This window comes from Podarcis raffonei, chromosome 12, assembly GCF_027172205.1.
Source record: "Podarcis raffonei isolate rPodRaf1 chromosome 12, rPodRaf1.pri, whole genome shotgun sequence".
NCBI classification, from domain to species: Eukaryota; Metazoa; Chordata; class Lepidosauria; order Squamata; family Lacertidae; genus Podarcis; species Podarcis raffonei.
Window position 1 is genome coordinate 58,816,116 of NC_070613.1, and position 24,274 is coordinate 58,840,389.

The following is a 24,274-nucleotide window of genomic DNA, read 5'->3' on the forward strand; positions in this document are numbered from 1 at the left end:
AATACAGTTTTAAGTCCGGCAGGGCAAACCCCCCTCTTTCTTTTGCATCGGTTAATATCTTAAATTTTATTCTGGGCTTTTTGCCCTGCCAGACAAATCTCGATATATCTTTCTGCCACTTCTTGAAACAGTCCATTCTGTCCACAATCTGCAATGTTTGAAACAAAAACAACATTCTTGGCAAAACATTCATCTTAATAACAGCAATTCGGCCTAACAAGGAAAGTCTCAAATTCGACCATATTTCTAAATCTTTCTTGATTTCTGTCCAACATTTCTCATAATTATCTTTAAATAAGTTCACATTCTTAGTTGTTAAATTAACCCCTAGATATATAATAAAGGTGTTTCTGATGAGGTAACTAGTACTTGTTATGCAGTTTTGTGAATAAAGCTCTGTATTATCTTCAATTTATGTTTATTTTATTTAAAATCAAAATATTTTACATGAATAATCTTTCCCAATCTCCAATCCTGCTAAGGAATTTTTCAGTCTGAGTGCCAAAAAATATTTAATTGAACTGCACTACTTTTGTGCTTTCGAACTGCTAGGTTGGCAGGAGCAGGGACCAAACCATGGGAGCTCACCCGTTCTGGGTTCGAATCCCCGTGACGGGGTGAGCTCCCATTGTTTGGTGCCTGCTCCTCCCAACCTAGCAGTTCGAAAGCACATCAAAGTGCAAGTAGATAAATAGATACCGCTCTGGCGGGAAGGTAAACAGCGTTTCCGTGCGCTTCTCTGGTTCGCCAGAAGCAACTTAGTCATGCTGGCCACATGACCCGGAAGCTGTACGCCAGCTCCCTTGGCCAATAAGGCGAGATGAGCGCCGCAACCCCAGAGTTGTCCGTGACTGGATCTAATGGTCAGGGGTCCCTTTACCTTTACTTTAGAATGTAGGTAGAAGAATATTTTGATTGACTGCCTCCTCATGATTGAACACAAAAATCTCAGACACACCACTCATAGCTAGAAATGGGCAAACAGCCTCTGTTTAACCCACAGAAATGAATAGACTTAACAGATTTTTAAAATATGCACACATAGGTAAAGACTATGGTAAAGTCTGGTGGAATGCATCATTCACATGGATAGAAGTGATCAGTTTTGTTACCTGTTGACTTTATCTGTGCTCCTCAGACTGATGATTTCAAGCTGTCAGGCTCAAAATCATGTTTCTTGCTGGAATCTGTCTGTCTTGGGAGGCAATGAAATTAAGCTGTTGGAAGGTTGCAGCACCTTCTGTGATTGTTGAGACGATACAGGAGAAATGATACATGTTTTGTTGCAGCCAGTGGCGGAGCTTCATGCTCCGGCACCGGGGGCAGAGAGCAGGTGGGGTGGGGCCGGCGGTGTCCCGGGGGCGTGGTGCGTCGCCTGCAGGGGCGGGGCACATGTCCTGGGGGCAGGGCACGCAGCCTGCAGGGGCGGGTTGTCCAGCATGGGCAGGGGGGTAGGCAGCCGCGATGGCACCCTGGGGATCACGCTGCCGGGGGTGGTGCGCTCCCCCCGCACTCCTCTTCCTCCGCCAGTGGTTGCAGCTGGGTCAGATGAAGTGTCCAGCTGTGCTGCTGCAGATGCACCATGGCATTTGTTCTCTCTGCACTCCTCCCAGTGGTCATTTCTCCTCTTGTCACTGCTACAGATACACAACTTGACTGCCTGTAAGGGATTCCCACACGGCAGCCTTCATGTCATCTTTGTAACAGTTGGTCTGCCAGCTCCCCGTAGGGCATGCCCTTGGGCATCCTGCCATCTTTCATTCTGTGGACATGGCCAAGCCAGGGTAGACTTTGCTAGTACTGCTTCAACCCATGCTGAGAGTGCTCTTAGATGTTACTGAAACACGTGCAAAAACTTGCCACAAGCAAGTTGTTTCTGGTGGCCATTATGTCCATCCTAGATCTGTGTGCATTTCACAACTGTGTAGATCCCCCCCCTGGGATTTCTGTCCACCTGGGAGGGAATATGTTACGGTGGGGTGGGGGATATTTTGACCATTCAGCCCTTATTTGAATAGCATGGTGAAAAAGAGACTTACTCCAAAGGAAAGCACTAAAATTCTTAAAGCTATTGCATTCAGTAATTCAGCCATGATAGCAGTTACAGTGGCCTAAGGTAACCCGAATTATTTCCCTAATTGTTTTGTTTATTCTTTGCTTTATTAAATATAAGACTATAATAGAATCAAGTAACTGCTATGAAATCACAAATACATTCTTGCTCATATGCTGTGTTTCTCTTAATTTGTCTCAGTGTGTACTGTTTGTATATTCCTTTCGTTTGGAATAATTAACCCAGTGGTTAGATTATACTTTTTTTTAAAAAATGTTTCATACTCTACTGTCTCCATAGAAATCAAGAGAGAACTGTTCTTATATCTTCTTTTATAGATACAAAGATGTCTCCTGCAGTGAGGTTTAACAGAGGGGAGGGGGCCTTCACACAGCACTTTAGCCAGTTGCTTTGTGAAACACTGGACCCTATCTTAAAATGGGGTGTGGCTTGAGGTTGTGGGGGGAGATTGGGGCAAGTGGTGAAGGGCATTGGCCATGTGGGAGGGGGGAGGGCAATGGAGTAGGAGGGGCTGGTGAGCAAAGGAAGGGGGTGGCAACCCCTAGCGTGTGTGTATGTAAGAATAAAAGGGTACCATATTTCAGCAAAGTCATCCACACCACATGTGCCATTCAGAGCACACAGCCTTTTGGCCAATTTTTCTGATCAAGCAGTTCTCCATACATTCTGGCTCCATTGTATGACATGTAGATAGATGTTCAAGTCTTTTCCAGTTTTGAGCTATGAGGAGTCGCACCGACAGCCAAAGAAAAGTAATGAGTTGCTTGTACTGTAGATTGAGTTGGTCTTCATGAATATTGTCAATAAACCCAGACACTGATTACATTGTACATGCCAATTTGAAATATTGCTTATTTGTACAGATACTCTCTCGCAGAAGGGTTGCACTTGTTCACACAGCCACCACATACGGAATGTCATACCAACTAATGCCAATGTTTTTGTTGTTCTAATGATTATTGACTGTTCTGAGTGGCTTTGTGACCGAACTTGGGGCTGTAAATCCTTGAAATAAGCATAAATAATTCCATCCCCACGTGAATATTCATTCCCATTAGCTGCACACAATGAGACCTGCTTCCATATGTGGCTCTCCCTTACTGGATTGGGGCAATTATATACTTGCTGTCTTCTTTCTTGCAACATCTTCTGTGACTATAGTCACTCCTTCAACTTTTTCTTGAATTTCTAACAGGGGTTTCTAAAGCAAGAGCCTCTTTCCTGTTGCGCATTGGGAATAAGCTCTACTCTGTATTCTGTGCTTTTAAGGCACCCTGCCTGATTTCTGGCTTTATTGATCACCTCTGGTTTAAATGAAAACCAATTTAGACTCAAGGAAACTGAGGGAAAGAAAGAAGCCAATAAAAAAGAGCCCTGAAATAAAAATGTAAAAAAGCCTCAATATTTTGGCTCTGTTTTCCTGCTTTATACAACTGTTAACATCGTGCATTAAGGTTCTAATAAAAATACATCTGCTTCTATTTTAGAAGTTTGTTTAAACAATGACCTTTTACAGGGAGAAGGAGCTTAAATAAAGATAAATGGAAAGGGATGAAAGTTTACCTGTAGAGGGCAAGAGCAAAAACCCTTAAAAGTTTAATTCCAGTTATCCTCTGTCTGGACCACTTGTGGAATAGTCAAAGTAATTTACTAACTTTGTGAATTCACATGTTATCCCCACAGCACGCCCCAAGGATATGGAACGACATGGAAATCAAGCCACATGGGGAGTTACTACAAGGCCTCATAAGATTCCACCCAGTTTCCTGCTGTGGTTCAAATTGTCCTAAACAAGGTGGAGACCATGTCACCACATGTGGATACTCATGCAAACTGATATCTATGGAGTGTGGTATCAGCTGCTCTAGAGGTACCAGTATATTATACCAATCAGGTCTGAACTGGAACCCTAGACCTCATTTTAGATCGAGTCACTGTTTTTATGTGATGAGGCAACCTCAAGGGATGTTGACAGTCTCCTCTAACCATTCCATCTCCCTTTCTGTCTCTCCACTGGCACTCCCTAGGCTCAGTCAGAAGGTGTTTGCACATGCCTGTTTCAGCAAACTGTAGCTAGAGCAGGAGCAGTTGTGACCTTCAGGCTCATGATATGACAGCTGTGGGGTGGGATGAAATGTGGTCAGCCAACTGATCTGCCTCAAAGTTCCCTCTGTTTTCTTGCAAGTGTATCTGCATGTAGGGCTTTGTTGAATACCTCCCTAAGTGCCCTTTTCGGGCTAAATTCCTATTGCTAAATGGTTTTTCTCCAAACTGTTGGCAAGTGATTTGTAGGTAGCAACCGCCAGCCATCAAAATCCATCAATGCTGCTTTGAACAAGCATCTTCTAGCCACCATCTTTTAAGGAAGAAGCATCTTTCAGAGATTTCTCCCAGCAGGGCTGGCCTGTCCATCAGGCAGGCTGGGGCAGCCATCTTGGATGCAGAGTTCCATGGGGTGGTTCCTCCATGGGCACCCTGCCCACTGCTGTCGTTGCCAGAGAAATGGCTTCCAGCAAGAGCTCAACAGAAGCCACTGCCATGTGATCCTAGCAAGTGAGGCTGCAGCAGCAGGAAGAGCACCATCCTGTTTTGCTTCAGGCAACGGAATGCGGCAGGACAGCCTTGGCTCCCAGTTTGCACAGCCACCACAACAAGTTGTCTTTCTTTACTTTCCTCTCTGCACCACTGAACTTAAATGTTATTATTATGATTTTGTTTCCAATCGAAATAACATGGTGCCACTGGATCACTACATGATCTGCAAGCCCTATTCAGAGAGGCTCACTGAAATTAATGAGCCTAAGTTAAAAAGGTAAAGGGACCCCTGACAATTAAGTCCAGTCGTGAATGACTCTGGGGTTGCGGCGATCATCTCACTTTAAAGGCCGAGGGAGCCGGTGTTTGTTCGCTTCTGTAGACCGTTTTTCCGGGTCATGTGGCCAGCATGACTAAGCCGCTTCTGGCAAACCAGAGCAGCGTATGGAAACGCCGTTTACCTTCCTGCTGGAGCGGTACCTATTTATCTACTTGCACTGTGTGCTTTTGAACAGCTAAGTTGGCAGGAGCAGGGACCGAGCAACGGGAGCTCACCCCATCATGGGGATTCGAACCGCCGACCTTTCAAATGGCAGGCCCAAGCGGCACTGTGGTTTAACCCACAGCGCCACCCATGTCCCCCCAAGCCTAAGTTATGCCCATTAACTTCAGTGGGTCAAGTCTGAGTAGGGAGGCTTTAAGGGCGTGGTGCTTGCCTTTTGGGAAAGTAGAATCGTAGAGTTGGAAGAGACCACAAGGGCCATCGAGTCCAACCCCCTGCCAAGCAGGAAACACCATCAGAGCACTCCTGACATATGGTTGTCAAGCCTCTGCTTAAAGACCTCCAAAGAAGGAGACTCCACCACACTCCTTGGCAGCAAATTCCACTGTCGAACAGCTCTTACTGTCAGGAAGTTCTTCCTAATGTTTAGGTGGAATCTTCTTTCTTGTAGTTTGGATCCATTGCTCCATGTCCGCTTCTCTGGAGCAGCAGAAAACAACCTTTCTCCCTCCTCTATGTGACATCCTTTTATATATTTGAACATGGCTATCATATCACCCCTTAACCTCCTCTTCTCCAGGCTAAACATGCCCAGCTCCCTTAGCCGTTCCTCATAAGGCATCGTTTCCAGGCCTTTGACCATTTTGGCTGCCCTCCTCTGGACACGTTCCAGTTTGTCAGTGTCCTTCTTGAACTGTGGTGCCCAGAACTGGACACAGTACTCCAGGTGAGGTCTGACCAGAGCCGAATACAGTGGCACTATTACTTCCCTTGATCTAGATGCTATACTCCTATTGATGCAGCCCAGAATTGCATTGGCTTTTTTAGCTGCCGCGTCACACTGTTGGCTCATGTCAAGTTATGCTGCTGTTTCAAAGAACATGGTCTGTCTGGGTGCCCACCAGCCTCTCATCACACACTGATCACATTTATCAATAGATATTTTAAAAATGCTTGGAGTCTCCAGTACAATCTCCTCACAAGGAAACTGACCATGTAAAAAGGTGTGTCCCTGGAACTTCCTGCTACTCAGCAAAGTCACGGGGCACAAAATTTGGAAAAATCTTACTTTAGATCATGCTTCTCAGTTATGCATCAGGGCTGCTGTAAAGCACCCATTTTTTTAAAAAGAAAATCTCTGACTGGAGAAGTGTCTATTCCTCTCAAACTCAAATCATTTATTAAATATAAAATCAACAGTGGCTTTTCTACAAAGAGGTGAGGACCACAATAATTTCAAAGCAGCTATTAAAGGGTTTTGTCCAATTTTGTTCCTTTCTTCATGCAGCATGGGCACCATTAATAAATGTTTTTCCCCCTCCTTTCCATGCAAAACTCATTAAGATAACAGTTAACAGGCAGTAGAGGCGAATTCAGAGGGTCTATAATGAATACGAGTTTGAATTGGAGTGAATAACTTCAGTATTAGCAATTTAAATTTATAGTTTGAAAACAGATGCATTGCTTCAAATAAATTACCTCAGGAGACAGCAAAATCACCAATTATCAGCTCCCTTTTTTGGGCAAATCAATGTGGAGGTAGGAAAATAGTAGCCATTTAAAATGATGAAATGTCAAAATTACAGCCATTATTTATCATACTTTTCTTTTTTAAAAAAATTAAGAATAATTTGATGTGATTACTTACTATTTTCCTATTTTCTGTGCTCCAGAATCAATCCATGGCTACATCTGAGAGAATGTGATTCAAATAACTCTCTCTCTCTCTGTGTGTGTGTGTAAATAAGCAAATCACCTGCTGGAGGGGCAAGTTGGGTGCCTATGTGCTCACAAGGAAGAAGCAATGGATTCCCCCACCAGCAGTTTCAAAACGACAGTCATAACCAGGAGCTAGGTCAGGCTAATGAAGAGTAGTACTCCTGACAGCTGCTTCCTTTCTTATAAAAAAAGGTATTTTGGGGGGGGTCCTTTCCTGTTTTCAGGGAGGGATTGGTGCAAGATACCATGTGTTGTAGTAGTTAGCTCTAATTTTTGCACAGTGGATGATAATAATAATAATAATAATAATAATAATAATAATAACAACAACAACAACAACAATAATAATAATTTATTTATACCCCACCCATCTGGCTGGGTTTCCCCAGCCACTCTGGGCGGCTTCCAACAAAGTATTAAAATACAGTAGTCTGTTCAACATTAAAAGCTTCCCTAAAGAGGGCTGCCTTCAATGGAGAGACAAAGGGGGTCCAGGCATGTCCAGCTCCCAAGAGACTGCGATCTACTCCCAGTGTAAAAAAACTGGCAGAGATCTACCCCTTGTCATTGGAGGCAGGAGGAGTGGGGGGGGTGGATCGCCCAGAATTGTTGAGCTTTTTGGGGAGAGGATTGCACAAGAGTTTTTTAGCTTTCCCCCCGTAACTTTTTGTACAAAATAAGGATGTCACGATCTACCAGGGTCAGCCGGGGATCTACCAGTAGATCACGATCCACTGGTTTCACATCCCTGGATACAGCACTAGATCGGTTAAGATTCACCATAAAACCAGAAAACTCACGTAAAATGCCTGCAAATTCAGCAGGGAGAGGGGCCTGTCTGATCTCAGCCAGAAGGAACGTCCGCAAAATTGGGGCCCCCCTGCACCCCCCTTTGAATAGATTTTATTAAAATTTGGAAGACAATACAAAGATTAACATCAGATACCTTTTTATCAAAACTAAAAAGCTAATCTAAATAAAAACACAGGCTAGAAAGAGAGAGAGAGATGAAGAGAAAAGAAAAAATAAGGAAAGAAAGAGAAAAAAGGAAGAAAAAGGAAGACAAAGATGAGCCCACCATCCTGAGGACACAGCTCCCAGTCTCAGGGCTTGGGGAGCCAGTAATCCATTTGGTATGAAGAAATACAGAGCAGAAGCTAATTTGCAGTAAAGAGGTCACTATTTGCAGAACAAATACGTACTTTATCAGTCCAGCATTGATTCCTGTCCTGCCTTTAGGTTTGAGGGAAAACAGGCTGACCTTGTATGCTGATGTGCACAAAGGCTGCAAAAATGTCACGTTTACCAGAACTCTCCATCAAACCAGGAATTACAAAAAGTAAGGGGGGAGGGATGTTTGTGGGGTTGTGTGTATGTGTTTTACAATAAATAAGTTAGCATTTGTAGCCATGAGGTCTGCATTTAGGGCGGATCCACAGCATACATGTAAAGCAGCTAAAGCAGGGGGGAGGGGTTTAGTTGTGATACCTGCGTTTTGGGGGCTTGGACTATTTGAACCTTGAGGGTTGCTTCCAACTCTTATGATTCCAGGTGCTGCAAGTGGTGTCTTTCATGCACTGCGAAAAGGTTTGTGTTTTTTTGTCCTGGCGTCCTAGTATCTTGCATAGTTGGTTGTTTTGTGGGCAAACTGATTTCCATTGATACTTAATGAATGTTACCACAACAATCCTATCCTGATCTCGCTTGAATACTGTCTTGTTATATTGAACAAGACTGACACTGCTGTCTCTGATCTCAGATTCCAGGGGTAACCAATGCGGTCCTCTCCATTTTCACAAAGAGATTGCAGTCCTGTAAATGAACCAAACCCGCAGTTGTTTACATCCTTGTTTGTGGTATGCAGAAAAATCTACAGTGCTGATAATCTTCTTGGGTTAGGCTGCAGCACAGTATTCTTGCCAAAGTAAGGTAAGACAGATGTGTTCTGGTGGGGCTGTTTTTGGAAGCACTGTGATGGCCTCCTGTTTTCAAAAGAGGAAATGCTTCCAAGACACAGAAATGAATGCTGCTGAGCCCAGGCACCGTGTATGCAGTACATCTTCATAACTCCTTGTTAAAGGGAAAATATGCAGCCGAGGCCAGTGAAATACTTTGACGTGCACAATAATCGCTTATCATCACCACCGTGATGGTCTGGTGTCCTTTCTGTCCCCGGGCAATGGAATTCACTTTCATATTTTGTTCATTTTGTAATAGCAGCTCATGACAGCCACCTGATGAACTGGCCTCTGTGAGATCTGAAAGTGATTTTCTTTGCCTGGGGACAGAAAAGACACCAGACCATCACAGTGGCAATAAAGCGATTGTTGTGCATGCCAAAGTGTTCTGTTGGCCTCTGCCTCAAAGGGTTTGCTTTGGCACAGACATCAACATGGTATTAGCATATATAGTCACAAACAAATCCCTGCTGTTTGCAAAGAAAAATGCAAGAGTCACACCTTCATGGTGGCTGGTTCTATGAAACAGTTTGCAGAAGGAACAAAATGCGAATGCTCCTCCCATGCAAAAGAGCAGCAAGGAAATCTGTATTTAAAAGACTGCAAAAGGGAAAAAATGTCAGGTTATTCAGACAGGCAGGGACGCGGGTGGCGCTGTGGTTTAAACCACAGAGCCTAGGGCTTGCCGATCAGAAGGACGGCGGTTCAAATCCCGCAACGGGGTGAGCTCCCGTTGCTCGGTCCCTGCTCCTGCCAACCTAGCAGTTCGAAAGCACGTCAAAGTGCAAGTAGATAAATAGGTACCGCTCCGGCGGGAAGGTAAACGGCGTTTCCGTGCGCTCCTTTGGTTCGCCAGAAGTGGCTTAGTCCTGCTGGCGACATGACCTGGAAGCTGTATGCCGGCTCCCTTGGCCAATAAAGCGAGATGAGCGCCACAACCCCAGAGTCGGCCACGACTGGGCCTAATGGTCAGGGGTCCCTTTACCTTTACCTATTCAGACAGGCATGGAAGCTGTAAAAGTAAAACAACTTTACTACTAGGAGGAAAGTGGAATAAGAGCTCTTTGCTTGCTTGCAAAGCCAAACATTTAGACAGAGGATATTCTACAACACTCCCTATAATTGGCAGGTAGTAAGAAGTCTATGGGTCGGATAGGCTGGTTATAAATACTAGGGGTCTGGACTTTTGCCTGTCTAATTAACAGAGTAATGCCTATCAGCGTTTCCTGTTCTAAGCCTCAGTAACGGACTCCAGTGACCCTGATATGAAAAGAACACCCTTAGCGGCCTAGATCGCCAATATGCTCATGCCTGGCCTCACAGTGGCCTTATTTTTGAAGCTGCTTAACTTATGAGGCTACCTTATTGAGAAAGTAGTCTGAAAAGCTGCTCTACTGGCTTGCCTAAGACAAAAAATGAGAACGGTTGTTGCTTCTGAGTATCTGCTGTTCAGATTTCCAAACTAATTCAGTTCAATGCCTTTGCCCTCAAAATTGTGGTGAGCTTTTGTGAGATTGAAATGTATAGTTGGAACAATGAAGTTTAAAAGAGCCTTAACCAGTGTAGAGTAATATCAAGAGCAATATCAAAAGTATTAGCTGCTGAAAAATAAATTATGAAAAGTAAACCCATCCACAAGCAAAGAAGACAAATATTCATAATGTTTTATTGCTTTGCTGATGGAAAAATTGATTTTCTATCTAAACATATCAGAGGTCAGAAGATATTGATATATGATTGATATCTTACTGGAAATAATATGGAAAACACAATTCCGCAGGATTTAAGAGAGAGAAACTAGCAGGTGGCTCTCAGCATTGTATTGACACTTCTAAAACCATTTATCTTTTTTTAAAAAAACAACAAAACAACCAGACATCTGAGGCATCTGATCAAGGCCTGTATTTTAAAATGAGCTTAAAGATTTGCAAATGTTTGTATGTTTTATGCCAGGCAGAAAACCAGCTGGCTAAGGACTTTGGCAGATGTTTATCTTCCTGGACAAGGGCCCCCTGATTTATAGCAGGAGCCAAAATTCTCAAAGTTGTAAAAGGGAATTATAGGCTGGGAGCAAAGGTTACACTGACCCTACATATTACAGAATGCAATCAAGCTGCAAAAACACTAATTAAGAGTTAGTAGTAGTAGTAGGATTTATTGTTTAACAGAAAATAATACCATGTGCCTCCCGTTAGAGACTTTAGCCACATTTTCCTAAGGTTAAAGGGGAAGAGCTAATGGGAAAAGCAGCTGGCCGGGAAAGGGGGGTGTAAACTGAAGAGGTTTTACTTTGAAAAGGATCTATGTTAATGTATGAGATTTGTTGGCTTAAATGTAATGATGCAAAGGATTTAGAAAGTAAGAAATGTTAGATTCTTATGTTAGATTCTTATTTCATTGATGTGTGAGAATGTGAACCCAAGATCTCTGTTTAAGACAAAATGTAAGACCATGAGCCATCTGTTTTAGCCATCTGTTTTGGAATGGAGGGGCAACAAGGGCAAAAGGTGATCTGGTAATTAAGGTGCCTTGTCGAGGCAAATGTAAGATATATGGCTACTTGTTTGCCATTTATGGATAGAAGGAAATATAGCTCTTTGTCTCCCATAAAAGGTAATAGGAAATGGCTGTATCTTTTATGATTGGTTCTAGCAAACAGCCAATAGGAATTTCTGATTGGACAGAGGCAGCGAAAGGAGGAGCAAGGGGGCTGGGTTGAGGAAATATAAGTGCTGGCCATCAGGGCTGGAGCATAGGCAGAGCTTTGGTAATCATATACCACTGTGCCTATCATTTATTTGTCTGACAAATAAATTATTATTTTAATTTCTCTATTGCTGCGTTGAATATTTCATTCCAGCTAAGCGTTAACCACAAGCAGTGTGCTACACATCCACCAGCTATTTTGAGTGGGCATTTTAATAGGGATGGTTTTACTGTTGATCCAAACCACAGCTCAAGCACAAAACAATCAGAGATCACTGATCACTTATAGGGGCATATATAGGTTCACTTCTTCATGGTGGCTGTAATGCAGATCTTCAAAAGAGTCACCATAACTTTTGTGGACTTGTTCAGAGCAATTGTTGACTCAAGATGCCCTCTGGTCTCTATTGTCTGATTATCACCTAGAAGACTGCTGTAGATTCAGTCTATCAGCCCTCATTTCCTTACAAATCTCTGACTGTGATGTTTGCTGTTCCAACTTAGGCTGGATATACACTGACCTTTTTAACATTATTAGAACAATATTAGATATATCATTCTAGAACACCAGAACTCATACTGGTAAAAAACACAGATAAATCCCTACTTTGTTTCGTAACAACACAGTTTCCCTTACTGCCGGTTTCTGGTTGCTCTGCAGTGCCTTCTGGTTACTAACACATTATTAACATTACAAGCAAATGTAACGTGTCCAAATACATTATGATAACTTTTTATTAACCCTTCCTTAATGTTATAAACCTTGAGTGTAGATCCACCCTTAATCATCTGAAACTCTCTCCTGAACTCCATTTACTCTCCCTTGCTTCTCCTTATGGCCGGACCTCTCAGAACCCCTAGTTCAATCTTCCCCAACTTTTGGCGGCCTGGGGCACATTTGGAAATCTAGAAACTGTTGGGGGCGTCACAAAATACCTGTTTCAAGTAAGAAAAGCTGGTGGTGCTCAGAACGTGCCCCCAAACAGGCAAAACGTCTGCACCACTACCCCAAAATAAAACTCAGAGAAAACAGAAGAGAATCCCTCAAAATCAGACAATCCCCCAAACCACTCCCAAAGCCCTCATTTAATAAAATAAAAATGGGAGGATCAGTGGGCCTTGGCAGGTTCCAAGGGGAGGTCAGTGCCCCATGGCATCCACAGGCATAACCCACAAACCCACTCCTCCATGGTACCATCTCTCCCTCTCCCTTGAAATCCATCCACCCGATCCACCTTTCTGTGAAGCCACTGGCATAACTGTAGAGTCTGCATTCCCAAGTAGAATCGAGACTAAAAAGACCAACTAGAAGGAAGACTCACCTTCTCCCATCTTCCTGCCCTGCCTTCCCCATTCAGTCAAGCAAAGCAAAACAGATTGCACTCTTGGGCATACCTAAATGTTTATGGCAGACACTGCTAAAGCAATGGGGGGTGGAGGGAGCTTAGCTGCAACTTTGGCTGATGGGAAACAAAGGTTACCCCAGATTTCGTAACGAAGACTCCCTGGCGCACACACACAAATCAGTTGGGGACTTTTGCCTTAACCATGTGACCTAAACTAAGACTGAAGCAAACTAGTTTTCTGGGAACCAGAGGCCCTATTTGGTCATGCTGCTCACTTCTTATGGCTGTGTGTCAGCAAGTCAGCATGTCAAGTTTCTCTTCCTGTATCACTCTGCCTGCCGCTCTCCATGAGTTGGAGGGTGAAGTTTGAAGTGGGGAGCTTCCTCTACCTGTGAAGGCTCCCTGCATGATTTAGATGTCCAATTCTGCAGCTTAGGCAGCATGAACAAGTAGAGAAGCTCCTCCTTCAAGCTCTGTCCTCCAACTCATAGTGAGCAACTTGCGTACCAGCCAGGGTGGTGGTGGAGCCTAGCATGTTTGCTCACATGTAGCCTTTCAATGCAGCAATATACCTAAACAGAGCTGCAGGTGACCTAAACGGAACTCTATGTAGCAAGTACAGTCGTACCTTGGTTTTCAAACAGCTTAGTTCTCAAACGTTTTGGCTCCCGAACGCCACAAACCCAGAAGTGACTGTTCCGGTTTGTGAAGTATTTTTGGAAGCTGAACGTCCGACAGGGCTTCTGTGGCTTCTGATTGGCTGCAGGAGATTCCTGCAGTCAATCAGAAGCCGTGCTTTGGTTTCAGAATGTTTTGGAAGTCAGGAACAGATTTTGTTCGACTTCCAAGGTACGACTGTGATGTCAAAATCTTCTTGCTCCTTGTTTTGTCCCCCCACCTTCCCTCTTTGTTCTCCTTCCATCCATAATCTCACCCTCCTTAAGTGATACGGACAAAAACCACATCCACAACCATTTCCAGTTCTTTCTTAGCCATGTAAGGAACAGTTGCATATTCTTGCACTGCAGGGGGTTGGACTAGATGATCCTCAGGGTCCCTTCCAACTTTATGATTCTAGGAGACATTCTGATGGCTTGACTATCCCCTAAAATGACTGACTTAAAGTAGGGGCTGGATGTAGCAGATTGTGAAGCACAAAGATCCACAAGTCCAGAAAGATACATACAACTGCACAATCACAGATTTTCATTTTCTGTCTTCTTCATCAAGGGCCTTTTAATAGTACCTGTGTAAGACATTCATGGGGACGCAGGTGGCACTGTGGTCTAAACCACTGAGCATTGGGCTTGCCAATCAAAAGGTTGGCGGTTCGAATCCCCATGATGGGGTGAGCTCCCATTGTTCAGTCCCAGCTCCTGCCAACCTAGCAGTTCAAAAGCATGCCAAAAAGTGCAAGTAGATAAATAGGTACTGCTCTGGTGGGAAGGTAAATGCCATTTCCGTGCGCTGCTTAAGTTTTGCCAGAAGTGGCTTAGTCATGCTGGCCACATGACTGTCTGTGGAGCAGACAAATGCCAGCTCCCTTGGCCTGTAAAGCGAGATGAGCGTCACAACCCCAGAGTCGTTTGCGACTGGATTTAACTGTCAGGGGTCCCTTTACCTTTACCTTTAAGACATTCATGCTCCCATAACAAGGTAATGACCCCAAGGATCGCTAACAGCAAAGATCATAGAACAAAATTGTGTTGACCACAGGGCAGGAGGCGCGGGGAAGTCTCTGACAAAACAGGCAATGAGTCCATGGTGAGTTTCCTTATAATTCCACGAGTAGACCAGAAGAGCCCAGTCTTCCTTCTGGTCTGCCCATGAGCCACGCCTCCCTGGTAGCCAGCCATGATGAGCATACTGGCTCTCAGAGGAAGGCCCATGCCTCCTGCCAACGTGGTTGTGCCTGCTACTCTTCCAGCTGTGCAAACACACTAGGCAGCTCTCCTCCGCCACCATCACCCCCATGCTGGGACCCAAAGGGGGGTCCTTAGCTACGGTGGGAACCCAGGTCTTGTAAAAACCAGGGTGTTGCAGATAATCATCAAGTAGTAGAGTGTCCCTGAATATTTTCCTCTTCTATGGATGTACACTTGAGAACCTGGCACGTTTCTCATGGCAGCATGACCTCAACTTCACATGTTCCTGCATCCTGTTCTGAGGCTATCTTTTTTCCAGTTCTTCCTTCTGTTTCACTCTTGATTGTACACCTTTGTCTTCTGATGAGGGCTGAATATTTATCAGCAGAAAACTATCAATATTTGCTCCATCTGTTAAAGTATACAGTTTTTAGAAAGCTGTTTTCGTGTTTCCTTTAAAAATGTCATTTCAAAAGCCAATGCAGTGGATGTAGCCTACCTTGATTTCAGCAAGGCATTTGACAAGGTGCCCCATGATATTCTTGTAAAGAAGCTGGTAAAATGCGGTCTTGACTATGCTACCACTCAGTGGATTCGTAACTGGCTGACTGACTGAACCCAAAGGGTGCTCATCAATGGTTCCTCTTCATCCTGGAGAAGAGTGACTAGTGGGGTGCCACAGGGTTCTGTCTTGGGCCCGGTCTTATTCAACATCTTTATCAACGACTTGGATGATGGACTCAAGGGCATCCTGATCAAATTTGCAGATGACACCAAACTGGGAGGGGTGGCTAACACCCCAGAGGACAGGATCACACTTCAAAACGACCTTGACAGATTAGAGAACTGGGCCAAAACAAACAAGATGAATTTTAACAGGGAGAAATGTAAAGTATTGCACTTGGGCAAAAAAAAATGAGAGGCACAAATACAAGATTGGTGATACCTGGCTTGAGAGCACTACATGTGAAAAGGATCTAGGAGTCTTGCTTGACCACAAACTTGACATGAGCCAACAGTGTGACGCGGCAGCTAAAAAAGCCAATGCAATTCTGGGCTGCATCAATAGGAATATAGCATCTAGATCAAGGGAAGTAATAGTGCCACTGTATTCTGCTCTGGTCAGACCTCACCTGGAGTACTGTGTCCAGTTCTGGGCGCCACAGTTCAAGAAGGACACTGACAAACTGGAACGTGTCCAGAGGAGGGCAACCAAAATGGTCAAAGGCCTGGAAACGATGCCTTATGAGGAACGGCTAAGGGAGCTGGGCATGTTTAGCCTGGAGAAGAGGAGGCTAAGGGGTGATATGATAGCCATGTTCAAATATATAAAAGGATGTCACATAGAGGAGGGAGAAAGGTTGTTTTCTGCTGCTCCAGAGAAGCGGACATGGAGCAATGGATCCAAACTACAAGAAAGAAGATTCCACCTAAACATTAGGAAGAACTTCCTGACAGTAAGAGCTGTTTGACAGTGGAATTTGCTGCCAAGGAGTGTGGTGGAGTCTCCTTCTTTGGAGGTCTTTAAGCAGAGGCTTGACAACCATATGTCAGGAGTGCTCTGATGGTGTTTCCTGCTTGGCAGGGGGTTGGACTCAATGGCCCTTGTGGTCTCTTCCAACTCTATGATTCTAATGTATCCGGACAGTTTATTTTAAACTGAAATTTTGTTGTTTCTTTATTCTTTTTCCAAAAACACACACAACAAAACCACTTCTAATCAAAATAATGCTCACTCTAACAAAAGAAGCAGAAAATCAATACACATATTTGAAATCACATTAACTTGAGAAAGTGCACTTGCAGTCTAGCCCAAGTGTTTGGAAAGATATACAAATTTTGATGCATCACACAATAGAGTCTTTATTGATGGGCACTTACTTGACATCCAGTTAAATTATTATTTAGAAGGAGAAAGTCATATAGAATTACCCACTGCATTTATCTACTTTGAAGTTATTTATCTACAAGTTTCCTAAACATACTTCACAAATAGTATTTCTTTAAAACAAAAGCACACATACACACCTGAATTCAGAAGAAATTGTGCCAGTTTCAGTTTGGAAATACAGACAGGCAGATATGGTTCCTAACTTTTTGCTAGACTTTAATGCTGGTTTTTAAATGCTTAAACTGAGTAAAAGTAAACAACAGAGCAACAAAATTTAAAGTAGTCATTGGAAGATTGCACAATATCTGTAGTACCCCCAACATTTGCATTTGGCAGCTGGGTATGTTTCATATTCCTAAGTGCTATTATCAGTTTTTACAGGAAGATAGTATTAGATTTTTAGACACCAGCCGTGCACAAAGCTGAAAAGCTGGAAAAATATGAAATATCAAGAATAATATACAACCATAAATATATAATTTTCATTGATACAGGTTTATCTGTATTGCTGCTGCCTTTAAATTGTGAGTGTAAATTATATGTTACATATTTTGATTTAAAGACAGGATGATGCATATGTTGTTATTGTCTTTTTAATTTTGCATGGTTGCATCATAATCAAGGTATTATAAAAAGCATTCAAGAATAACATTTTTTAAAAAGTGGCTAATGCCTAATGCTAGGAACATTTTATTGTTTGAAGAGCAAGTGTTACTTAGGGGTCTGGCCATGAACCATTCTAGCTGGGCTTTTGTGTGCAACCCACTCTGCATTTGGAATATAGAAATATTGGAGGTCACTATCCCTGCTAAGAGTCTCCTTTTAAGTAAGCAGCGCAGAAAGAGCTGGTATGCAGGACCAAGGCATTCCACCTCTCCCCTGACCAAACAGAGTGGCTGCATAGTACAGTGGTACCTCGTGTTGCGTAACCTCCAGGTTACGGAATCTTCGGGTTACGGCCGTGGCAAACCCAGAAGTGTATACTTCCAGGTTTTGCTGCTCACGCATGCACAGAAGCGCTCTGTGCACTGTGTGCGTGCACAGAAGCAGCGCCTCTAGTTACAGATTTTTTGGGGTGCACACGGCACCCTGAAATGAATTAAATCCGTAACCAGAGCTACCACTATAGTGGCCATTTTCCTATTAATGCATTGTTCATTGTTCCAGTACTCCAGAATAAATACCTGATGCTTTGCAAAACTAATGAAGTCTCCTCCTACCTCATGCCTTGCCCATCTACTGGTGGCCTTAGAGATGCATGAATATCTGTAGTGACTAACTGACAGGATGATGTATGCATCATGTACTTCAAACATAATGAGGGTCTGCTTGTGGATCTATTTGGAATGTAAGCACATATGCACACCAAAAACAAAAAGGGAAAAGCACATGGTGTGAAGATGTAAGGAGGTCATCAGGGGAAAGGGTGCCCGGTGCCCATTTTGTTTTGATCTGAGAAAGGCCAATAGCAATACTGGCATTTCTACAATGCAATGGCAGTCAATCTTTTTGACACAGTGTGCCACTCCCAAAGTCTGAGATGACTTGAACAGTCAAGGCTCGTCCCAGATATCTTGGTGCCTGAGGTGAAAAAACCAAATGCAAACCTACCACCACCACCTGAAAAGAGAAGCAGCACTGTTTCACACGGGCACAACTGCGTAGGGTGTTCTCTTGTACATGTTCCATTGAAATGAACAGGAACTGGATGTCAAGAAGCACATTCTGCTGGGTCAGATCCACCTGCCATAATGGCACCAAAAGTCTACAACTTGCCCACCTCAAACTAGTCCCTTAGCTCTTTTTCTTCTGACTTCAGGAGCAAAAGAAGAAGGTGAACACAGGTGAGGTAGAAAAGAGCTGAGGCCAGTTGTCTGCTGTAACCTGGCCTGAAGTGCCACAATTTGGTATGTGTCTATCACATGCAGACAAGCTTATAGGTATGCTGAGTATGGTTACCCGATTGATGGGTGTAGCAACTTATTTAGCTGAGACTCATAAAGGGAAGGTTCATTGGAGCAGGGCCAGGCTAAGCTAAAGAAAGGAGTTTCCCCTGCATGACAAAAGAGAACACAGCCTTGCCGGGCAGCTAAAAAGTGCCATTTTGCTGCAGCTTGCCTCTGAGAGGGTGGGCTGGGCTTTAGGGTGTGATTTAATGGTCTGATCAAGCAAGGACAGAGGTATTTGTGTATCTGGAGTTCTTACACATGTCAGTAAGCAGAAACTGGGACTTTTTTTGGTTTGTCTGTCCCTAAAGTCATCATCATCATCAACCTTTTATTCGACCGTCAGTCAGAAAAAAGTACATTTATCAATACACAGTTAAAACATCCAGGAAGATTTTAGAACTTAGCCAACACTAAAATGGGCTAAACAGATAGCCCCATATCAATACAGTCAATTATAGTCTTGCGACGCTTAAAAGCTAAAAAAAGAAATTTGGCCACCAAGGAAGGTATAGCTCTAGTGACATTATTCAGCAAGTGTAAAACCTGGTTTTCTCCGGGTAGGAAGCTAAATTGACATAGGAGTGGGTCTATAAAATTTTGTCTAAGCTCTGCATAAGAAGGGCAAGTCAAGAGAATGTGTTCGGTGGACTCAACGACACCCATGGCACAATGACAGGTTCTCTGGGCGTATGGTACTCCCCTGTACCTTCCCCACAATATCGCAGAGTCAAGGACATTTAATCTAGCCGCTGTAAGAAGTCTGCGGTATTCCACATAGTGGATTTCTGCAAGGTAGGGAGCTGGTATGGTCCGATAAATCTGGTCCCCTAGAAACATCCCTGGTTTTACCTGGGCTATGTCCTCTTGTCTGGCAATGTCACTCACAGCTCTAGCTTGATTGTACGTCATAGACTCAAAGTAAAGGTGAGACAATCCACAGGATTGAACCTCGTTAATGACCTCCCTTTCCCACGATGATTGGAAATCGTCCCTCAATATCAAGGGGGCAATACCCACTGGTTTAAAACAAAGCTTGAGCCATAGCCAGAGCTTCGTCTTCAAGGCCACATACCGTAGAGCTTGCCAGCCGACCTCTAATCTCATAACCGCACCCGCTACCGAGGGGGGAATCCTAAGGATGGCTCTAAGGAATCGCGATTGGATAGAATCCAGTTTCAAAAAATCCCTATGGGAGCCTAAAGAGATGCCCACCAAAAGAAGGGGGAGGACTTTCATTTGAAAGAGTCTCAAAGCTATCTTCACTGACTGAGCCTGATTCTTAGCATATAGAGATCTAATCTGGGTGGCTGCTTTAGATGCATTAGTTGTTATATAGTCTCTATGGGCCAGAAAAGACCTATTTGACCGTATTACTTGTCCCAGATATTTAAAGCAGTTAACCTGCTCTAGGGGGATCCCGTTCATTGACCATCGATGGAGTCTCGGTCGGGCAGAGAAGACCATGATCTTGGTCTTAGCATAGTTGGGTTGGAGCTCATGCTGATCACAGTATTCATGTAGAGCTTGCAACATTCTCCTCAGTCCAATAGGGGATCTGGCAAGAAGTGCGGCGTCATCCGCATACAGAAGAACATTCAGAGATCGGCCTGCTAATTTGGGGGGGTGGAAAGCATCATTGGCCATGTGAGTCACCAGTGAGTTAATGTAAAAGCTAAACAATGCTGGGGCCAATAGACAACCCTGTCTTACCCCTCTAGTGGTGGTAACAGGGTTGGAGACTAGGCCTTTATTGTCTAGCCTGATTCTCAGAAAGGTGTTTGTATGGAGGCTGATAATCAGATGAAGGAGACGACGATCGATCTTTGTAGCAGCCAGTTTTGTCCATAGCTGCTTTCTAGAGATTCGATCAAATGCCTGCTTAAGGTCAATAAAAGCCACATGAAGAACCTTTGGGGCTTTGCCGGCATACTTTTCCGCCAGGTGATTCAAGGTTAATATTTGGTCTGTGGTAGATCTTCCAGGGTGAAAACCCGCCTGTTCATCGGCAATGATATTGCCGTCCTCCATCCATTTCGATAGTTTGTTTAGCAGGTACCCCGAGTAAATCTTCCCAATGACATTTAGCAAGCTGATTGGCCTAAAGTTGCTTGGCTCTGTACGTGGGCCTTTCTTATGTATTAATACAATCAACGCAGAGCTCCAGCTTGAGGGAAATTTTGCTGTTTTGTTTATATGTGTGTAAAGTGCTGCTAAAAGTGGGATCCACCAATCTTTATTTGCTTTGATGGCATCAATGGATATAAGGTCATCACCGGGGGCCTTGCCTGCTTTAAATCGATCTATGAGGGTTTCAACTTCAGGGCATGTAACTGGGTCCCAATCGGGCAGTGCTTCCGGCTCCACCGTATCTCCGCAGGCATCATGGGCTGCATACAGATCGGCGAAGTATCTTTCCCAAGTGTCCGCTGAGATGTGGGGTTCTATTCTTGCAAGCGGCCTACCCAGGAAATTAACTGCCAAAAAGAGGCTGGATTTCTATTCTCTGTCCCTAAAGTCTTTTGTTTAGTCAGACACACGTACACGCACCTTTTTATTTTCAGTATTTGTGCCACCCAAGAGTAAATGTTCACTGGGCAGTTTGCAATAAAACTAAAACAATTACATACAAAATTAAAACAGTAAAATCTAAATACAGCATAAAGCCAGGAACAGAGGATAAAACAATATAATAAAACTCACAGCAGCACCAAAGATTTCACAGATCTTAAAGCTAATGAAATAACAAACCTACAAATCACACTCAGCTTTTAAAAAGTTGGGGTGGAGGGTCCTGCACTGGCTGCAGAAGCATCTCAGCATAGGTGGCAGGCAAACCTCTCTCGGCAGGGCAACACTTAATGAGGCTGCCCCACCCACAGGAAAGCTCCTCTCTCTAACAGCCACCCACTGCACCTCACTGAGCAAAGACCCTGAGAAGGGTCTCCAAAGAAGATCTTAAGGTGTGAATAAATAAACGTAGGAGAGAGTGATCCATTAGGTAACATGGCCCAAGCCATTGTGGTCTTTAAAGTTTACGTCCAGCACTTTCAACTGGGCCCAGAAATGGACTAGAAGCCAGAGTAGATGGCAAAGCACAGACATCATGAAGTTTATGGCGTGTTCTCAAAGACATCCCCATGTATAGCAGATTAGAGCAATCCAACCAAGAAGTCACCAAAATATTGATAACTGTGCCAAGGCAATCTCTGCCCAGATAGTGTTTCACCATGGTTCAGACGTGCTGTCACATTTGGCTCTGTGCTGGGAGAAAAGTTAGATTATTAGCCGGTTAAAGTTCAGTACGTTGCTATGGAAAAATCCCAATGTCAGCAATACACATTCAGAGGCATTCTCAGTCTCAGTGGGAATTAAACTGAAGGGAGGGGCTGATTCTGGAGCAGAACACACAAGCCCCGCCCACCAGGTACCAAACATTCTATGGATCAAATTAGGCCCCATGTTTTTCTTACATACACCTCCAATGTCTGATGTCTTACAAAGACAAACTCTCTTGCTGCTTAATAACTAAGTATCTACTGAGTAATAAGTGCTCCTTTAAGACCAGTCATGCTTAACAAATTGTTTGTCAATTCCATGAAAGCAGGATGTGGCAGCCAAAAGGGGACACAAATGGAGTCCCGGATCTACAAGCTGCTCTGCGAATAAAGGTTGGGGGAGCCCTTAGATGAGCACATTGGTTGTGAGTTATTCTGCCTCTTGACTGGAATTCTACACATTTTGCACTCTCTGACTCTGCCTGTGAAATACCAATTGTTATGGGCTGATAAATTTCCCACATCACAAATTATACTCTATCAAAGAAAGTTAAAAGTATTTTTTTAAGCAGTGCATTCACAGGTCCATTGTGGCTTGTTGTTACAATGTCGCAAAGCATGTTACGAAATTATTATACAATTGTACATACCTCAAAGAACACTGAAATGTTTTCTGAACCATGGGGAATATTTCTCGCACATGAAAATATTGTAGGACACTGCATTAACTAGTGGACAAAGAAGGTCTGTTGTAAATGTTGTCATCACTACATGGACTGCTCACCTGAAAAGTGGCCTCTATGTGGGAATTATAGTGTAATATCTGAGCCTTGGGCTTGCCAATCGGAGGGTCGGAGGTTTGAATCCCTGCAACGGGGTGATCTCCCGTTGTTCAGTCCCAGTTCCTGCCAACCTAGCAGTTTGAAAGCACATCAAAGTGCAAGTACAGTGGAACCTCTACTCACGCACAGAATCCATTCAGGAGGTCCATTCGTGAGTTGATCCAGGTTGCTTGTAGAAGTGCCATTCTGTGCGTGCGCATTTGGCAGCAGCGCTGTTCTGCGCATGTGCAGACGGCAGAAGCCGTTCTGCACATGTGCAAATTGCAGCAAACCCGGTATTTACTTCTGGGTTTGCCGCGGTCACGAGTCGAATTGTTCATGAGTAGAGGCAGTGGTAAGTAGAGGTTCTATTGTAGATAAATAGGTACCGCTCCGGCGGGAAGGTAAACAGCGTTTCTGTGCACTGCTCTGGTTTCGCCCGAAGTGGCTTAGTCATGCTGGCCACATAACCCAGAAAAACTGTCTGTGGACAAATGTTGCCTCCCTCGGCTAGTAAAGCTAGATGAGCGCTGCAACCCCAGAGTCGTTCGCAACTGGACTTAACTGTCAGGGGTCCTTTACCTTTACCTATTTGACTAAGGTACTAAAATGTTGACCTCATTCTCCAAGGCCAAAAGAATCACATTCTATATTTTTGGATGATTATCCTCCATTTCCAAAAATCTCATTGAGCTTATCATTTGATTTATGATTATGCTGGGCACAACAATTGTCTTCAGCTGAAAAAAAGAGAGTCAAGATAAACTTGTAGGTTGCTTTTAAAACGTCTTTGATGTACAGCTTGCTATAAATAGATGGTGAGTAAATGCCTTAGGCAGGCAGGTGACTAGACATGACTCATCCTTCTTCCTCAGCCTTTGCCTCCTCATGAACTATTTAAATCACATTAGCTTTATAGGTAATGTCAGTGAGGTTCCAGGACGCTCAGGGATGGCAGTTTAGCACAGGACTAGTTTGCACATGTGTTCCCATCACGTCATTGCTGCATTTTCAATGAATGTGTCATCATCGTAATCCAACACTGCAAAGAGAACATGCATATCATTTCACCATGCCTTATTCACAGTGCTCCTTCTGCCACAGTCGCAGATTTGCAGAAGAATGATACACATGTTGCTGAAAATAGGTCACAGCTTTACTTATTATACAGCAGTGAGGTTGGCATGGCCAAAGGACAAGGAATGTATCCTCATTCCACTTAGCCCTTGTTGCAGGTACAGTATTCTGCAGGTACAGTATTCCCAAGGCACCCTTGGGAGTTGACCAATGTTGGATCCTGGCATTGGGCAGCCCTGGCATCTAGGATCCCACCAGGCAACTGGGTGTTAGGCAAGGCTGGGTCCTATCAAAGCTGGGGATATGCTTTGATCCTCTTCTCGCTCAGGCTCCAGATGAGCTCCCACTTACTGTTTTGATCCTGCCTAATGCCATTTACTCACAGGGCTGTGACGAAAGCATATCATGAGAGATGCTGCTCACTGAGGAAAAGGCAAAATTGAGGCTGGGAGTAAAATTTATTTCTGGTCCCATTAACCAGTGACCCAAGAGCCCAGTGAAACACCTACATTGGAGGAAGCGGGTTCATGGGCTTAAATTGCCCCCAAACTCCATG